At 43.9% G+C, this 20534-nt stretch overlaps 1 pseudogene; it reads right to left on the minus strand.

Moving 5' to 3' along the window:
* Positions 1 to 1860: 1860 nt before the first annotated feature.
* On the minus strand, positions 1861 to 17992 carry LOC139155467 (mucolipin-3-like; annotated as a pseudogene).
* Positions 17993 to 20534: the final 2542 nt, after the last annotated feature.

Raw genomic sequence — 20534 nt, forward strand, 5'->3', positions numbered from 1 at the left:
AAGAATGTTTTTCTGGTACAAAGTACCCAGGGCATTAATAGTGGTTAAGGCACCAGGCTAGAACTCAGGAGCCTGTGAATTTTAGTCTTGCCTTAAACATGGAAGCGATGGATAAGAGGCTGTTTAAGTTCCAAAAAAGGAGGTTTTACATAAAATTAGAATAAATAATGAAGCCAACCATCTTTATTTTGGCTGAAGAACTAACAGATTCACAAATTCAACAGATTTGACAAACAATAAACAATTGGGACTCAAAAGTCCTTTAGTGATCTGTCTCAAATCACAGAGAAAAGAACTGAAACCATCTGCTCTCTTTTATTTTTAAGGTTATTTAGATACCTATTAAAAACAGAAATTCTTGTATGATTACTGTATTTTTGGAGTATAATATGCATCTTTTTCCACCCTAAAGGAGGCTGAAAATTTGGGTTCATCTTATACTCCGAATGTACCTTTTTCTGAAGCTTTTTTTCCAGCCCTAACAAGGTGCTAATGATCTTCCCAGGTCTTACCTTGCTGGCTTTTTCATTGTTACTTTCTCCGAATAATATTTTTTCCAGCCCTAAGTCTTTGCAGGCTTTTTTTCATTGCTCTACTTGCTCCAAATAAGTTTCTTTCCAGCACTAACAAGGCACTAGTAATGTTCTGAGCTCTGACCAGCTTGCAGGTTCTTTCATTGTTACTCTTTCCGAATAAGGTTTTTTTAAGCCCTAACCAGGGGATAAAATAATGTGTGAAACCGACCAGATTAAGGACGCTAGCCAGATGAATACCTGATAGGCAGATTTCCCCTCCTTATTTTCCTCTCCAAAAACTAAGGTACATGTTATACTCCGAAAAATACAGTAATTCACGTAGAGAGTTATTCATACATTGTGCCTGTTACATAACATAGCAAGAGTAATGATAGTACATCACAATATAATTTCAGTTTTCCACTGTTCTTCATAAAAAGTTTAAGATGTACATTATATGGTAATTAGGACTCAGAATTAACATAATTACCAGCACATATTTCAAAAACATTTATGACAATTTTGTGCCTCTCATGTTTGAATTTCCTCTTTGATGATTTCTTACTGAATCTGTGATGATTGTCCAGCTCCAGAATCTCCAACTACTTTCAGCAATTTTTGCCAATGTTTTTATTAAGACATAAAAAAGGAGAAAAGGTACAGAGATGTTATCCAGCTGCACAAAATATATAATAAAGAGGAAGAAATCAAAATGGTCCCATTTTATAAATCAAACAAGATCTATTGATCTAAAGAAAATAATTTTAATAAAAATAAGTCACCCTGAATAAGAAGTGCAAGATTAGAAACCGTACTGTTATAAAAAACCCAAAGAATTAGTGGGGATAATCACAATTGCTCACTTTAGAAAAGTATAACTAATACCAAAGTTATCTTATGCACCATTATTTAAAAGGTTCACTGATATCTTTATTCCTCAACCCTCAGAAAATTTAAAATAAATCAGTAATTGCTTTCACTTTTAACCATTTGCAATTCTGAAAAATGGATATCTATCTATCTATCTATCTATCTATCTATCTATCTATCTATCTATCTATCTATCTATCTATCTATCTATCTATGACCAGAGGTTCTCAAACTTGGCAACTTTAAGACTTGTGGACTTCAATTCCCAGAATTCTCCAACCAGCTAAGTTTGAAGACCTCTGATCTATGACATTGGGGGATCATGGGAATCCAGAGCAGCTTTCAAACCAGTGTAGGGTCACTAGGCTTATGAGGAAGTGCCTACAGTTTCACTAGATTCAAGACTGATGTTCTGTTAACCTGCTTTCTATTCTCACAGCAGTCAACTTAATTAAATATTGAAGAAACAAAACTGTCAGATGATGCATCTGTCACCCAGGCCTTTAGTCACCAACCTTTTACAACAACAGAAAATATTTATAGGACTCTCCTCTTCTAATCTGTATCTTCCAGAGTTTGGCAGGTCTTTGCACTGGGCTATGAATGAATGAAGTTCTGTCTCTGGAAAGCCTTCACGCTGGTAATGCTAAAAAAAAAAAGTTGTTATGTAGTACAACTCCAGTGGATTTTATATGGCTTGAAAAACACAATTTTTAAAGAGGGGTGAGGAAAAATAGGAAAGGTCAGGTTTCTCCTGGTGAGTTAGAAGCCATTAAATAAGTAGAAAAGTGAGGTTCTTGCACCCTATTTCTCATCCACCTTCCCCCAAGTTTCCACATGAGATTGGGAGATTAGGGTGGACTTGTAATCTGCATTTTATCGGTCTTTAAACCCTGGTAGAAATGACAGGGGAACACAACTTTGAGCCTCAGGATTCCAGGCAGACTCTAGTAGCCTTGGAGGAAATATTCAGATGTCTTCCAAATGATGCTGCCAAATTATACTTTTTCATATGAGAGAAGAGGAAAATTCTGAAATCAAAGAGCAAAGCCATCTTCTCTGGACTCTTGTGATTTACATGGATACATCCATTCAGTTTTATTGCCCAGGAATGGTAAGAAAGTGATGTGGTTCTGCTATCTTCCAGGATGGGTTTTCAACCTCCCACAGCACTAGATTTTTTCAACTTCCAGTATGAAAGCTAACCAGAGCCAAATCTGCTTTGTCAAATCGTACGTTAGCTACCTGAAGATGCGGACGGCTGCTCAGGCAGTAATAAAATAATAGAGAGGGAGCAATGCCTTTGAAATATGGTGCTGGAGAAGACTTCTGCGAGTCCCTTGGACTGCAAGGCGATTAAATCGGTCAGTCCTAGATATCAACTCTGACTGCCCTTTAAAAGGCCAGATGCTGCAGATAAAACTCAAATACTTTAGCCACCTAATGAGAAGGAAGGACTCACTGGAGAAGAACCTGATGCTGGGAGAGATTGAGGGCAAAGGAATAAGGGGATGATAGAGAATGAGGTGGCTGGATGGAGTCACTGAAGCAGTCAGCGTGAGATTTAATGGACTTCAGGGGATGGTAGAGGACAGGAAGGCCTGAAGGAATATTGTCCATGGGGTCACGATAAATTAGACACAACTTTGCATCAAAAACAACAAAAATCATAGGAATTGTGTTGAATTAAATATCATTGTAATTCAATATAAACATAACATTAACTTAAAATCTTGTCTTTAGGGCCTACAGAGGACATTAGGAAGTTGGAGCACCCAAACTATCTTCTGAAGAGATTCCCTCATATTATAGGCAATGGGAAGGGAAAAACAACTGTTATCATAGTACATGTCCTCTTGCCCAAGGGAAATTAAGCATAGTAGTTCAGATTAAAGTAGAGTTGGGAAATTAAGCAATAGGTTATAGCCTTAAACTTCAGTCTTGGTTGTTCTAAAGAACTTGCTCAGTTCTTTAGAACCAGATAAACCATGCTAACAAAAAAAAATTAAACACAAAAAACTTATCACTCAGCTATGGAATAAATCGAACAGATGGCCTGTGATTTGGATGCATTATGCGCAGGCCAAGCCCACCCCAGTTCTGCAAAGGGGGGAAACATCGCAATACATTATATGACGGTAACATGACTCTGTGAGTTTGACATAGACTGAATAAATGATGACACTGCATCATGATGTCATCATGCAAATGGCCCTTTTTTGCTTACTTGCAGTAAATATGAACTTATCAGAGCTCTGTGTCATTTGTATGACGATGTTATGATGTTATGCTGAATTCTTGCAAAGGTGTAGAATATCTCTGTTTGCACAAGAGACTAATGAAATGAACAAAATCATTTGATATTCAGAAAACTATTTCAGAACTTTTGGAAATTCACATTTCAAAAATTAAATGTAACATCCTATAGTGTTGTTTATGTACCTTCACTGTTTCATACGTGTCTGTAATTAAGGCAATGAAGAGGCTCAGGACCATGTAGAAAAGAGGCTAATGAAAGAGTAGAGGTAGATCCGGCTGAACAGCCACACCAGGTAGCTTTTCTGTTGCATTTTTGCAAAAGTAGCAAACATGTCATCTCCATTTATCAAAGAGAAAAGACATTCAGAAACCATATTCAAGGTATGGAACTAGAAGAGAACAAATATTCAGGAACAAACAGACAAAAGAAAATTATTTCCATTTTTGCTCAAGTTGTTTAAAAAATACTGGTCAAATACAGTAAACTGCAAATAAATGTTACATGTTTTACTCAATACCAGCCCATGAAAATCTCTGGATATTACAATATTTTATTAATGTGCATCAATGCCTCAGATAATGCAGAATATATACCTATACGTGACAACTCTATATTCTGGTGATCATGTATAGTTACATAACTAAAGTGATAAATTGGCCCTTTCAGATATCTTGGCAGAGTGCTCATTTTGTTAACATTTGCGCAAGACCCTTCAGATACAAAACTAGATGACAAACATCCAACTCACAGTACCTTAGCATGATATGGGCCCAGCACAATCCAGCCACAGAAACAATAACCCAGATAGATCATAGCCGCACAGGAGCAAAATCGAATGACATCGGGCAATGCTGCACGGAGAGTCAAAATAAGCAGCTGAAAAACAAGGCCCAAGAAAAACCCAGAGATGCTCATTAGACTTTCCAAAGACATTCAGCATTGCCAGGTAATAACAGAAAAGAATACCAAGAGCATGAGTGTTCCAGAAGATCCTTACATTATATTTCTTAAAGAAGCTGAGGTAGCGGATAACTCCAAGCCACATAAACATGGTGGAAGTTCCTAACAGGATACTGCAGACGTCATAGCTTGTCAGACTCTATATGAAGATTAAGATGATGTTCAATAAATTACACTAACGGAATTTTAGGGGGGTGCCCATAAAAAAAGGACCTTTTACAGTAGAACCTCGACATACGAGCTGCTCTACTTACGAGGATTCCGAGATACGAGCTGGGAGGGGAGAGACATTTTTGCTCGACTCCCGAGCTCACATTCGGGATACGAGCGTTCCCCCCAGCGCTGCTTCGGAAGGCGCAATGGGAAGAAGGAAAGCGGCACGGCGGGTGGCCAACGGCAGGAGGCGAGAGGTGCCTCTTCGATGTGTGCAGACCCCCCCACCCCCAGCAGAAGCCAAGGAGCCCCAGAGTGGGGCAGCAGGGGAGGCGACCGCCTCTCCGCTCGCCAAGTGCCACTCACCAAGTGCCTCTTCGCGCGCTCGATCTGCCGGAGAGCCTTCTGCTGCTAGCCGCCCGCCCTCTTTCGCCCAGCGTCGCTTCGGAAGCCGCCGAACGCCGTCAGAGGGGCGCGATGCTTTAGGAAGGCAAGCAGCAAAGCGGCACTTGGTGAGCAGCGAAGGCTCTCCGGCAGATCGAGCACGCGAAGAGGCACTTGGTGAGTGGCACTTGGCGAGCGGAGAGGCGGTCGCCTCCCCTGCCGCCCCACTCTGGGGCTCCTTGGCTTCTGTTGGGGGTGGGGGGCGTCCGCGCACATCGAAGAGGCACCTCTCGCCTTCTGCCGCTGGCCGCCCGCCGTGCCGCTTTCCTTCTTCCCGTCGCGCCTTCCAAAGCAGCGCTGGGCGAAAGAGAGCGGGCGGCCAGCGGCAGAAGGCGAGAGATGCCTCTTCGTGCGCTCGATCTCGGGGGTTGGGGGCGAGCTTGCCACCAGGCTCGGCTGGGGGGGGCTTGGCTTCTGCTGGGGGGGGGGGCGGCGGCCAGGTCCGGCTCCCGCCGCTGACGCTCCCCGCGTTCGGCGGCTTCCGAAGCACAGGGAAGGGCTTAAGCCGCCGCCTTTTCCCTTCCCCGTGGGAGCGCCAGACCTCTTGTCTGCCCGGCCCGAGGCACGAAACCGCTGTTTATGCCGGGCGGCTCGCCTGGAACGCCAGCAATGCCGCCGGGCCGATTGCCGAGCGGGGGCGGGGCGCGGGAGGAGGCAGCGCCGCACCGGACCCCTCAGGCCGCTCCGCCTGGGATGGGGCTCGACCCGGGCAGAGCGGCCTGAGGGGTCCGGTGCGGCGCTGCCTCTTCCCGCCCCCGCTCGGCAATCGGCCGGGCGGCATTGCTGGCGTTCCAGGCGAGCCGCCCGGCATAAGCAGCGGTTTTTTTGCCTCGGGCCGGGCAGACAAGAGGTCTGGCGCTCCCACGGGGAAGGGAAAAGGCGGCGGCTTAAGCCCTTCCCGTGCGCCCCTCCGGAGGATCCCCATCCCGGGCGGAGCAGCCTGAGGGGTCCGGTGCGGCGCTGCCTCCTCCCGCGCCCCGCTTAAGCCGCCGCCTTTTCCCTTCCACGTGGGAGCGCCAGACTTCTTGTCTGCCCGGCCCGAGGCACGAAATTGCTGCTTATGCCGGGCGGCTCGCCTGGAACGCCAGCAATGCCGCTGGGCCGATTGCCGAGCGGGGGCGGGAGGAGGCAGCGCCTCAACAGCAGCCACGGGAGGGGAGTTGCAATCAGCTCCCCAATCCTCCATGTTACTTCACTCCTGTCCTGGCTAAATTGTGTGGCAGCAAACATGCTTTGGGGGTTTGGCTGGGGGGGATGGAGTTAGGAAGGTGCTACTTCTCCCCCCCAGCCAAACCCCCAAAGAATGTTTGCTCCCACACGATTTAGCGGCGAAGTAACGTGAAGGATTGGAAAGCTGAACCCGCCCGGTTTCAGCTCCGCAATCCTCCACGTTACTTCGCTCCTGTCCTGGCTAAATCGTGTGGCAGCAAACATGCTTTGGGGGTTTGGCTGGGGGGGAGGGAGTTAGGAAGGTGCAAAGCATGTTTGCTCCCACGGGGAAGGGAAAAGGCGGCGCCTTAAGCCCTTCCCTGTGCTTCGGAAGCCGCTGATGCGCCCCTCTGACGGCGTTCGGCGGCTTCCAAAGCACAGGGAAGGGCAATGAAAAGGCGCGATGCTTTTCTGGGCAGCCGGCTTGCTGGCCTGAGAAGCGAGCGATCCGGGAGTCCAGGAGGGGGAGAGAAAGAGAAAGAGAGAGGGGGGAGAGAGAGAAAGAGAGAGATAGAAAGAGAGAGAGAGTGAGAGATGCTCAGTGAGCCTTTCTTTGAAGTTGCCTTTCTTTCTTTCTTTCTTTCTTTCTTTCTTGCTCTTTTTCTTTCTCTCTTTTACCTTCCCTTCCTCTATTTCTTTTCTTTCTCCTTCCCACCTTCTTCCCTCCCTCCCTCCCTTCACTCATTCCTCTCTTACTCTCCCCTTTCATAAGTTTCCTTGCTTCCTTCCTCTGTTCCTGTCCCTTCCCTCTTTCTTTCTTTCTTTCTTTCTTTCTTTCTTTCTTTCTTTCTTTCTTTCTTGCTCTTTTTCTTTCTCTCTTTTACCTTCCCTTCCTCTATTTCTTCTTTTCTTTCTCCTTCCCACCTTCTTCCCTCCCTCCCTCCCTTCACTCATTCCTCTCTTACTCTCCCCTTTCATAAGTTTCCTTGCTTCCTTCCTCTGTTCCTGTCCCTTCCCCCTTTCTTTCTTTCTTTCTTTCTTTCTTTCTTGCTTGCTTGCTTGCTTGCTTGCTTGCTTTCTTGCTCTTTTTCTTTCTCTCTTTTACCTTCCCTTCCTCTATTTCTTCTTTTCTTTCTCCTTCCCACCTTCTTCCCTCCCTCCCTCCCGTCACTCATTCCTCTCTTACTCTCCCCTTTCATAAGTTTCCTTGCTTCCTTCCTCTGTTCCTGTCCCTTCCCCCTTTCTTTCTTTCTTGCTCTTTTTCTTTCTCTCTTTTACCTTCCCTTCCTCTATTTCTTCTTTTCTTTCTCCTTCCCACCTTCTTCCCTCCCTCCCTCCCTTCACTCATTCCTCTCTTACTCTCCCCTTTCATAAGTTTCCTTGCTTCCTTCCTCTGTTCCTGTCCCTTCCCTCTTTCCTTCCTTCCTTCCCACCCTCCGTCCATTCATTCACCCATTCCTCTCTTGATCGCTTAAAGCCGGTCCCTGGTGCAAAAAGGGTTGGGGACCTCTGTCCTACAGGATTGGGTGGCAGAGAAGTTGAACATATGTAAATTTAAAAGTTTAAGAAAGTTTACAAGTTAAGTGAAAGAAACTTCATTATTCATTTATATGTACATGTACATTTCTTCATTAAAAACATGTCTTTCTGCATAATTTAGACTAACTTTGTGAGTTTTTTGAGGGCTGGAACCAATTAAAATTATTTACATTAATTCCTATGGGGAAAAGTCGTTCGAGATAAGAGCTGCTCGACTTAAGAGCCCAGGTCCGGAACGAATTAAACTCGTATCTCGAGGTACCACTGTACATTCATTTTAACTCTTGGGGATACCATATTTTCTTTTCTTTTGACACTGAGATGGGAGACATAAAGTTCTGCTACGTAGATTAGGAGACCATTCTTGGGAGGTGAGTAAACCTTATTCCATTAAAAAGAAATGGGCTAAAAATGTCAGGGCTGTTTCCTGGTGGACAAAGAGCACAAATGCATTGCACAGCAAATTAATAGACTTTTGATGATATGCACAGATACTGCTCATTTCTAATTTCTAATGATATTACCATGGATAGGTAAAATATACAGCTAGAAAAATGCCTTCTCTGGAGCAGCAGTTTTCTCAATGTGACCATTTTCCCCAGTTGAAGACTCAAGTGAACTATAAAAATAACAAAATTCAGGTTGGTCAATAAGATTTCAATTGGGACTTCCAAAACTGGAACACAGGCCATCTAATCAGTATTCAAGTCACTTACCTTAGCTTGTATCTCCATCTTTAATGTAGAACCAACTATGGTAAGAAGGTCACTAACAATGATCATGATATACCATCCATTGACAAATTCCACTAGATCAGAGAAAGATACTTCTTTCTTATAGTGATGTTGGAAAAAGTCACAAATTCCTAGGATACGTGAGAGGGCAAGAAAAGAGAAATTGCTATTGAAAAGCTGCAATTAAATTTATTAAGAGATACTGACAAACATAAGCTTACCCTTTGTAGATAAATTCCTTTAATTACAGATCGTGTGCAGAGAATCAGTGATGCAAGACATGTCAGTATGACAAAACCATCAAAGATCATCATATAATGGGTATTCTTCTGTACTGGGGAAAAAAGATTGATTTACTTGTCTATGCATAATAGTCAACCTGATACACTCATAGAACACATACTCATTTGTTTCTGAGGGGAAATTTTCTTCGTGAAATTGCCTTGAGAGAGTGCTAATAATGGAGAAGAGGCCTCCATCTTACTTAATTTTTCAATACAGGGAAAGGTGGATAATTAAAGGATTCAAAGCCATCAAAAAGAATGAATGCTTCACACTTTTGGTAGTCTAAAGAGGACCCCTCCTCCCTCAAGTTATATAGTTATTTGCACTTGGGGCAAATTTCCCATTGTGGGGAATTCCCTTCTAATATACTGTAAATCAGAAGTGAAATTCAGCAGGTTCTGACAGATTCTGGAGAACCAGTAGCAGAAATTTTGACTAATTAGGAGAACCGGCAAATATCATCTCTGGCTGGCCCCAGAGTGGGGTGGGAATGAAGATTTTGCAGTATCCTTCCTTGCCACGCCCACCAAACCTCCCCCACCAAACTGGTAGGGAAAAATTTTGAATTTCGACAGTAATGTAAATATTAACCATATAGAAAGAGACTTTTTTAAGGACTATAGGTGAAATGATGTAACACACATATTCAAATTGCATGCTCAGTTGACAAACATACTTTTAAAAATATAGTTACTACAGATCATAGCAAATACTATATTTAACTTCATGCATCACTAGGCCTTCAATAAAACCTAATAAGCACTAAATAAGTAATAACAAAAGTATGTTTTTTAAGCTTACTTGATCCAGAAACATGCCAGTCTTTACATTCCTTGATGGCAATATCATTGTCTAGGCTTATTTTAATTCTTCCACTATGAGTTTTGTTATCAAAGAGTATCTGTAGATATTGTGGAGATAGAAAAGATGCTATTATTCTTATTTCTAAACACTCGTTAGTTCAGATAGAATCTGAATAGTTTATACCTAATGCTTGGTAATAAAATCAAAATCTATATCTATCTATCTACCTACCTTCCATCCATCCATCTATTTATCTATCTACTATTCTTCTCAAAAAAAGCCATAAAGTCTTATAGTTAGCTTGAAGTATAACTTTGAAGCAGTGATGGCATATAAAAAGCATGTTTTGTAGAAAACAGAAAATGCTTGGAGTTAGTTTAGTTCTGTCAGTGTACCATTCTCCCCCAAATCTAAGCAGTTTAAAAATAAGGTGGAGAAATAGAATAAAGGAAGACTATATCTGAATAATCCTCGAACAAAACTTAACAAGAGAACATGACCCAATGTCTTCATCTTTTTAATATTGTTTCAGAAATATTGCTATTCTTATCACTATGTGGGTTTTATTGCACTTTTCCATTTGAGGAGTATTCAAGTTGATCGCCAGCCACAGTCAACCAAAAATAAATAGAAACAAATTTTAAAATGTACAATTACAATATAGTTACACGCATAATAAAAGTATTAATATTATTGTTAATATTATTCTCAAAAAGCTAATACTATACAGAATTATGTTTTGAACTTAACTAAAAGAAGAGTAGGTGAGTTACCGCGAGAATTAATGTGAATTGTAGGACACACACACACACACACACACACACACACACAAAGAATAGCTGATTTACCAAATGGGTATTTGCAGCTGTGGGCAGGCAAATCTCTGGTAGCAATAAATCATTGGTGCCTGCCTCTTGATTAGCTTCAGCGTTATCATTTCACTTTATTCTCTACTTCTAAGTTGCTAATGTATATACTGCAATAGTCCACTTTAAGAAGAAGCTGACACAATCTAGGCCCATTTCTCCCATCCCAAACCTGCCCTTCAGAAAATGACTAATTACAAGTCTTCATCAGTTCAATTTTTTTTACTTGCTTCCTAGTTTATCTGTACATAAACAACCAAGCTCAGAAAGTTCCAAGGACTCCACCTCTGTACTTACTGTTAGTGTGAAATCATAGCAGTCTGGGAGTTCATGTTGTCGAACGGTCTGGAGATTAATGGCCTTCAGTTTGAACGTGAGTGTCAGAGTTACAAGTCTAGAACAGAGACCGGAGCTTTATTTCACCATTACCAAAAATATTCAAGAATGCCAGCAACTTTTATTTCTCCTCACCTCTGGAAGTCCAAAGTGAAATTGAAAGGAGTCTTCCTCAGTGTCCCATTTTCCAGAGGTAGTATTGGCTCCACATAAAGACACTCTGTGGGAAGACAGATGCTTTACGGCATATAGAAAATACTCAATATTTAATAAGATGAGGAAGACAGAAAATCAGTAATAAGGAAATTAAATCCAATCTGGTCACTAGTAGTCTTATCTAAATAATACGAGATGTAAAATCTTTCTTCATACTTGCAAGAAAAAAGCAGCTATATTTTTTCATTAATTTAATGCATATATTTACTGAACTTCTGCCTTATGGGAATTCTTATTTGATAAAGAATCCCTGAAAATATCTGCTTGTTAAAAATAAACCCAAAAAGGAAATTTTATACTTGATCCACAGATCAGTACCCTAATACCCTAATTTCTATGGTTACAGGCCCTTCTACTTATGACTGTAGAATGATGTTTCAATGCAGTTATGAATTACTTCCATCTGAATAAAATGAAGAAACAGTAATTCAGAAAGTTCTTGTACTGTAATTATTTGTATATGTTACACATTGGTTCATGTAATTGCATACATATATCAAGAAAAGACCCTCAATCTTTCAACAGTCCTTTAATATCTTTCATACCAAAGAGGTTTAAGCTAAGATATCCTTACAGAATTCAGCTTTTGGTATTGTTTGGAAATGTTGTGCACATATGTTTACTATATTAGTTCGCTAAGAGATTATTATTTATGTCACTATTTCCAAACTCCAAAAATAAGTCACAATGCTTCTGAATTCTCATAACAGACACTACCAATAATTCCATATGTTCAGTAATCAATATTCATGTTGAACAGTTAAGACTGTCCACTCAAATTTATTCACAAAGTTTCAGAGGCCAGTAGAGTCAGCCAATATATTTCGGTATTTGCCTAAAGCACATAAACATGAATGGCTCAGGCAGGTAAGCTAACTGGATTTGTAAGTGCATTGTAAGGTGACATTTTCTTCAATACTTCAGGGCAAAAGTAAGAGCGCAAAATAATCCACACAGCAAACATTTATGTCATCCAACAGGTTACTAATGCTTTCTATCACATGTCTACAGTCTGAGGGGACTGCCTCACTTTTCCTAATAGTAAAGTTCACCCTGAACCTGAATCACCAATTAGTGTTGGTGATGTTTGCAATGTTGAGTTGGCAAGACACTTTTGTGGATGAGGGACATCAATTGCTTCAATTTTGATTATACTACAGTATCTTGCAAGTAGATGCACCCTTAACTCTGTTCAATAATTACCAGTATGAAGAACCTGCTTCAGATACAATAAAGTCAACACACTGGGCTATGAGTCAGCCATTTTTATCAGCAGGGTATCAGGCCACTTGGAAACTAAACCACGTACACCCTAAAGGTGCTTTTTCAAGAAGCACCTGGACTTTCTGTTTTTTCTTTCAAGATGTTCTGTTTCTCATCCATGAAGCTTCTTCAGCTCAGAGTTGAAGAAGCTTATTGGATGAGAAGCAAAACATCTTCAAAGAAAAACCAGAAAGTCCAGTTACTTCTTGAAAAAGCACCTTCAGGACAACCATAACCTGGATGACTGAGAATCTCCATAGATATAAACAATGTACATCTACTGTATATGGAATATATTAGGCCTGACGGAAGCTGACATCATTTGAGTGAAATGGGGCAAGGAATTAAATGAAGCACCACTACTGCAGTTTTCATGACTTAAACAAGACTCTAATGTACAAGTAGTCCTCACTTACTAATCACAGTTACTAAGTGATATAGTCATAAAGTGAAACATCCCATGACAGTTCCACTGCAGTCATTAACCAAATCACCTCAGGTTGTTAAGCAAAATGGCATGTGACTTTTGTGACTTCCTGCCATTTTCCACAATGATTCTGCTTGTTGGAAACAAGCTGAGAAGGTGACAATGGATGTTGCAATAGCTGCAAGTTCAGGGATTGGTCTTAAATATACCTTTTCACTGTTGTCGTAACTCTGAACTGTTACTGAATGAAACAATTGCTAAGTGAGGACTATCTGCAGTAGTTGAATTTCTTCCTGTACAAATAAAACATCTGAAGTGTCTACCCATTATATTGTAATGATACTGGAAATTACTATGTGTTTGCTTTTAAACACTATGACTTTGCTCAAGTTGTCTCTCTTTCTGACCTCCGCCCACCGCACTCTCATTCTCCTTTCTCTCTCACACACAGAAACAATCTATCTGATTTGAGTAGTTCAGTATATCACCAGTTTCAATTTCTGGGTCAATATCGAAAGTGTCATTTCCAGGGCTGATAATTCCTCTCTTGTAGAAGTACTGACATATTGCCATGGGCGTCTCTTCTGATCCTTTCTTTTCGTAGGCGTGATTTCCAACCGAATTAGCACGCAGCTGTAAGAACTAAGCGACAAGGTACAACCAGTTAATGGAGCTGCCCGATAATTAAAACTGAACTAATTGGAGACGCAAGAGAATGTCTGCGATGGAACATACTGTTTTTCAGATTTATTGATCTCATGAATAGAATTACAAAGACTAAGGTTCAAATAAAACTCGGTGAAATGGATTCAGTCATAGAAAACCTCATTTTTATGGGCCAATTGCCTGTGTTACCTTTATCTCATGAGGTTACTATGGAATTAAAAGGTCTGCATCTCTTGCCTCATTAGAGCCAATGCAAGCTCTATGGTATAGGAAACCAATGTGATTTTCCTTCCATTCATATCTGTTTACATATACTGACTTGGCTTTTTCAAGCTTAGTTTAGGTTCAGTGTACAATATTTTATAAAATACTAGCTGAAAACCCAGCGCTACACGGGTATTTATAGACCTCAAAGCATTTGTCTGACAGGGAGCCATTGAGAAGGGTCTTTTGCCCCCTACTCCCATGCCTATCACCCCTGCCCTCCCCTTCCCATGTGATCTTCTTTCCGCTCTTTCTACAATCTTGGCACTTTGCCCCAAATCCACCAGGGGGCGGCATCTGCCTCTAACAGGGAGTCATTGAGAGGGGCATTTCTTCCCCCTACTCCCATGCCCATCACCCCTGCCCTGTCCCTCCCCCCTCCAACGCACTCCTCTTTCCCACCCTTTCTACAATCATGGCACTTTGGCCCACCTTCTGTCAAGAGAAGGGAATATCAAGTGCTTTCCCATTGGCCCAGTGGAGGGCAAATGTCATGGCTGGCTTTCTAGAGGAAGCTGTGACAGAAGTGAATCATAGACAATGTCCACTCTAGGACGCTGCACTCGCTCTCATTAATGGCCCAGATGTTTCAGAGTTATGCTGGAACACACACACACACTAAGGGGTACTAGGGTGTCTTACTCCCACAGTACAGTGATCCCCCGCTCGTTGCGAGGGTTCCGTTCCAGGACCCCCCGCAACGAGCGGGTTTTCGCGAAGTAGCGCTGCGGAAGTAAAAACACCATCTGCGCATGTGCAGATTGTGTTTTTACTCCCACAGCGCTAGCGAGGAGCCGAAGATTGGGGGCGGCGCAGCTGTTTGCCGCCGGCATGGGGGGCTTCCTAGCAGCCCCCCAAACCCGGGTTGGGGGTCCAGGGGGTGCTGGCAAGCCCCCCATGCCGGCGGCGACATTTTAAAATAGCCGCGCCGCCCCCAATCTTCGGCTCCTCGCTAGCGGGCAGGCAGGCGGCGGACAAGCCGTTCGCTGGCGCTGTCTCTCGGCGCTTTCGAGCTAAGTCCGGGAGCGAATTCGCTTCCGGACTCAGCTCAAAAGCGCCGAGAGACAGCGCCAGCGAACGGCTTGTCCACGCTGTCTCTCGGCGCTTTCGAGCTGAGTCCAGGAGCGAATTCGCTTCCGGACTCAGCTCAAAAGCGCCGAGAGACAGCGCCAGCGAACGGCTTGTCCACGCTGTCTCTCGGCGCTTTCGAGCTGAGTCCGGGAGCGAATTCGCTTCCGGACTCAGCTCAAAAGCGCCGAGAGACAGCGCCAGCGAACGGCTTGTCCACGCTGTCTCTCGGCGCTTTCGAGCTGAGTCCAGGAGCGAATTCGCTTCCGGACTCAGCTCAAAAGCGCCGAGAGACAGCGCCAGCGAACGGCTTGTCCACGCTGTCTCTCGGCGCTTTCGAGCTGAGTCCGGGAGCGAATTCGCTTCAGGACTCAGCTCAAAAGCGCCGAGAGACAGCGCCAGCGAACGGCTTGTCCATGCTGTCTCTCGGCGCTTTCGAGCTGAGTCCGGGAGCGAATTCGCTTCAGGACTCAGCTCAAAAGCGCCGAGAGACAGCGCCAGCGAACGGCTTGTCCACGCTGTCTCTGGGCGCTTTCAAGCTGAGTCCGGGAGCGAATTCGCTTCAGGAGTCAGCTCGAAAGCGGCGAGAATGAACGGCGTGGGCGGGCGAAGGGCGGGCGGCAGCGAGGAGTTTGCGTGGGCGGTGGGGAAACTCCTTGCTGATGCCCGCTGCTCGCCCTCCCACCAGCAAGAGGGGGAAGACCCAGGGAAGCCCCCCAGCAGCTGATCTGCCGGGCCCCATCTACGCATGCGTGCCCATAGAAAAAAAAGGGCACGCATGCGTAGATGGTGTTTTGACTTCCGGGTTCAAAAATCACAAATTACCCTGTTCGCAGTGGTTGGGGACGCAATAACAGGGGGATCACTGTATTTGTTTCCAGAGGGTAAATCATCTGTGTACCAAGTTTGTTTAAAATTGCTTGAGTCATTCCAGACTTATGCTGGAACATACAGCCGATAGATGGATGGATGGATGGATGGATGGATGGATGGATGGATGGATGGATAGATAGATAGATAGATAGATAGATAGATAGATAGATAGATAGATAGATAGATAGATAGATATTACCTGGTTTATTGCGAAAGAGATCTGGTCATAGACCTCTGTTTGCGTGTACACTGCATAGGTGTCATCCATGCTGTCCATATAGCCTTTCAGGAATAGATGCTTAAAGGATACCGTGTTTTCTTCTTTAAATGTAACCACCATTTGATTGCTTAAACCAAAATCTACAAGCTGAAAATATCAATAGAAAGGGAATTCTTCAGCTAAAATACTCAAAAAGTCAATTCTGACCACAACTACATTACATTTTTTAATTGATGGAGCATTCGTAGCTACCGTATCTTTCAGAGTATAAGACACACTGGAGTATAAGACGCACCTTAGTTTCGGGGGAGTAAAATAGAGGGGGGGAATCTACCTACCAGGTATTCATCTGGTTAGTGTTCTTAGTCAGTTCAGCTCGAACACATTATTTTATCCTCTGGTTAGGGCTGAAAAAGCCTTTTTCAGAGGGGGTAGGAATGAAAGCAAGCCTGCAAAGACTTAGGGCTGGAAAAAACCTTCTTCGGAGGGCATAGGAAGCAGAGAAGATTGTCAGCACCTTGCTAGGGCTGGGGAAAAAAACTTTGAAAAAGTAACATTCAAAGTATAAGTCACACCCAAATGTTCAGCCTCTTTTAGGGAGGAAAAGGGTGCCTCTTATCTGTATATTCCGAAAAATACAGTAGTTCTACCACCATTCCCTACTCATTCTCTTGGTAGTTTCATTTTACCCTGAGAGTGTGAAAGGTAAATAAATCAGGAATTGAACATATAGGAAAAAAGAGCTGGGTATCATCCCTCCGATTTACAACTTTTATTTTCATTCAGTGGTCTAAGACTCCTCCTATATTTATGTAACTATGTTACACTTATAATTTAGCCCAGTTCAATATCATGACTATTTTATTCTTTTTGATCTTGGATCTGTTTTGCTAATAAAAACATAATATAATATTAGTATAGTTCATATTGGACATTTTCATACTATATTCTGAACATACAGATTTCCTTATAGTTGGTGAACAATGAGCATTTAATTAGTAGAAGGCTGAAGAGTGACATATATAATAATGAAATGAAACTGCAACTATAATCTTGATATTGTTCATTGTCTCCACTTGACTAATAGCCTATTCTGTTCATTACCCCAATCCAGCATCCATCAAATATTTGGACTAAAAGTTCTATAATTCCTAAACGAGATAGCTATGTTAGCTGGTGCTTATGAAAGTTCTTTTGCAACAGAGATGGAGAACATATGATGAAGATACATATAATATTATTAAATTTGTCAATACTAAATACTTGACAAAAATATTTTCTTCCAAAATATTCAGTGTGTAAGAACACAGGTCATTTCAATACTTACAGATGGTCCTTGATTTACAATCACAATTATGACCAACATTTCTGTTGCTAAGCAAGGCAATTATTACATGAGTTGTACCTGATTTTATTTTTAAAAATGGGGGCGGGCATGGTTTTTAAATGAATCACTGCAGTAATTGATTGAATTATGCGGTTGCTAAATAAACCCCGCTTTCCCTATTGACTTTGCTTGTTGGAAGCCAACTGGGAAGATTGCAAATGCAGGTCACATGTTTCTAGGATGCTGCAACCATCATTAGTATATGCTGGCTGTCAAGCGCCCAAATTCTAATCATACGACCATGCCCTTGTAACTTTAGACAGTTGCTAAACAAATGGTTATAAGTCGAGGACTGCTTGTATTAAGGTCTGAAAGTTTCAAATACCAACCGTACAGATGGTTCTAAAAACACAAGTCTCTAAAGAAGCAGTAAATCAAAGGTTGTCACTCAACTGGTTATAATTTCTTGAATTTATATAGCAGTAGCTAAAAATGTGTAAGTAATAATTGTACTGCAGCTGTGTATCTCACCTGGATAGTGACCATAGCTATTTTCAGAATTTGTATGCCCAGCTTCCACGGTTTCCTTCCTCGGGCCCAGAATTTTTCACAGGGATTCATAAAGAAAAAATTAAGTTTTCTTCTTAACTGATCTTCCAGAAGCTAGCACATTGATGCATGATGTTTTACACTGTATAAATGTTCATCATCCTGAGTACTGCAGCTGCCTACAAGCACTTCAGGGTTTTCCATTTCTGGAACAGAAAAAAACATTAGCAATATTGGAATGATTAACCAAAAATGCTACCGTGTTTCCCCGATAGTAAGGCAGTGTCTTACTATCTTTTTACCCCCAAAAGCCCCACTGTGTCTTACTTTGGGGGTATGTCTTATATTGTCCTGGGCACCGGGGCCGGCTCGTCTTCGGGCTTTGGCCCGGGCGAGGCCTCTTCTCCTCCGGGCGGGCGGCGTTAGGCGTCCACCCACCCCCAGCCCCGTACCGCTTTACGGGCCGGATTTGGGGGGGCGGGGGGGACGCGAGGCAAAGGAAGTGAAGGGAACTACGGGCGCCGGGAAGGCACGGAGCCAGGTGCGAACGTCGCGGCGCGCGTGTCCTTTCAGACCCCCCCCCCGCCGTTTCCCGCCTCCACTCACCAAATTGACAGGGTGAAGGTAGCCGTTCCCAGAGGGCTCTTCTTGCCCGGGGTTTTTTTACGTGCCTTGCCCGCCGCCGCGCCCCGGCCTTTGCCCGGGGAGCGCCGCTAAGCCTTCTGCGCCTGACTCGGCGAGGCGAGAGGGAAGAAGGAGAAGCGCAAGTGGATGCGGAGCGCCTGGGAGGCATTTATCCGCCCGGGAGGCATTTATCCGTCCTTCGCTTTGACGGCGCTGGTCCGAAGCGAGCCGAGCGGGCGGACCAGCGCCATCAAAGCGAAGGACGGATAAATGCCTCCCGGGCGCTCCGCATCCACTTGCGCTTCTCCTTCTTCCCTCTCGCCTCGCCGAGTCAGGCGCAGAAGGCTTAGCGGGGACCAGCGCCGTCCTTCGCTTTGCCAAGCCGGGGAAGAGGCGGTGGCGCCGCGGCAAGGCGAAGGACGGCGCTGGTCCGAAGCGAGCCGAGCGGAGGGGAGCGCCGTCCTTCGCCTCGCTGCCACCGCCTCTTCCCCGGCTTGGCAAAGCGAAGGACGGCGCTGGTCCCCGCTAAGCCTTCTGCGCCTTCTGCGCCTGCGGCTGGGGGCATTGCCCGGGCCCTTCCAGTAGCGGCTGGGAAATAAGGAACAGAGCAGCCCGCCCAGTCCCGAAATGATCCCGTCGCTGCCGCCTGCAGAACCTCTACCGCCGTCCAACCTCAGGGAAGGAGGAGGCGGGCTCCCTCTCCCCTCCCTCCGCCTCCCTCCACTGTGCTCGCAACTGGCTGCCCTCCCGTCGGCAGCCGGGTTAACGAGAGGCTGGACTGTCAGCCTCTGGGAAACCCGGCGTGCCCGAAGGGGGTCTGCATCTCGGAGGCATATGCAGAGCGCAGGTGGCTGAGGGAGGCGAGGCGAGGCGAAGCGAATTCAGGGCGCGCGAAGGAGAAGCCGGCTCTCAAACCGATCGGATTACCTTCCGCGCCTTAACATTTATTTATTTTTTCCCCACCTGAGCGGATGCACCGGCACTCGCGAATCCGGTCTGCTCAAAAGCAATTTGGATCGGGAGATAGGAGCCTAAAAACACTCTTCTTTTTTTTCCTTTTTCTTTTGAAATACTGGGTTGTACAGACCCAACCTATATAGCTGAGCAGACGAATCCACTGCTGAATTAGCATTCGGCATCAAAACCTTTCTCCTTCTTCCCTCTCGCCTCGCCGAGTCAGGCGCAGAAGGCTTAGCGGGGACCAGCGCTGTCCTTCGCTTTGCCAAGCCGGGGAAGAGGCGGTGGCGAAGGACGGCGCTGGTCATCGGGCTCCCCCCCGGCAATACCCCCGTGTTTCCCCGAAAGTAAGACATATGTCTTACTTTCGGGGTATGGCTTATATTAGCCAACCCCCCTGAAACCCCCCATATGTCTTACAATCGGGGGGGTCTTACTATCGGGGAAACACGGTATGCATGTATTTGTGAGCATATCTAAAAGTCAAGGTGTGATTGTCTCCTTTAACAATGAGAGTTTCAACTCCAAACTACAAGTATTACAGCACCTTCCATGCCAACTTATAGCTCATCGATGTTATTTCATCAACTAATCACAGCAGTGAAAAAGATATTAACAGTGAAGAAAAATGAGTTCTCCCACAGTTCTCATGTTCCTATCATAGAAAGCACTATTTTTTGGAACCAAACATAAGGAGGTTTTTTCCATAAACACATTATTTTGTTTATCAGTTTTCCCGTTAAGATTTTACAGGATATTGTTTCAAGAGTTATTTCTCAAAAAAAATTTCCACATTTCTCCCATCCTCCCCCTCTCTTACGTGCACATTTATCCTTGGCTCTTGCTTGATTTCTGCGCTATCATAAAATGGCTGAGAATCACGGCTTCTGAATGGTCTAGAAGTCCAATAATGAATAACTGTGGGTTCTTTAAGACATGTGTATTATATGGAACTCCATTCTATGTCTTACCGTCATACAGATCACACTTTCAGAGAAAAGTCACAGAACCAATTTTTAAATCCAATTCCTTGAAATGCTGTGAGCTAAGAAACTTTAGCACATTGAGGGAGTTCCATAAACTTCCTGGGCTTTTTAGTATTAGGAACCCTAGAAATTACAATATATTCTGTTTGCTCTTAGAGTACGAATGTCACAGAATCTGC

Source organism: Erythrolamprus reginae, unplaced genomic scaffold (genome assembly GCF_031021105.1).
Source record: "Erythrolamprus reginae isolate rEryReg1 unplaced genomic scaffold, rEryReg1.hap1 H_2, whole genome shotgun sequence".
Lineage (NCBI taxonomy): Eukaryota > Metazoa > Chordata > Lepidosauria > Squamata > Dipsadidae > Erythrolamprus > Erythrolamprus reginae.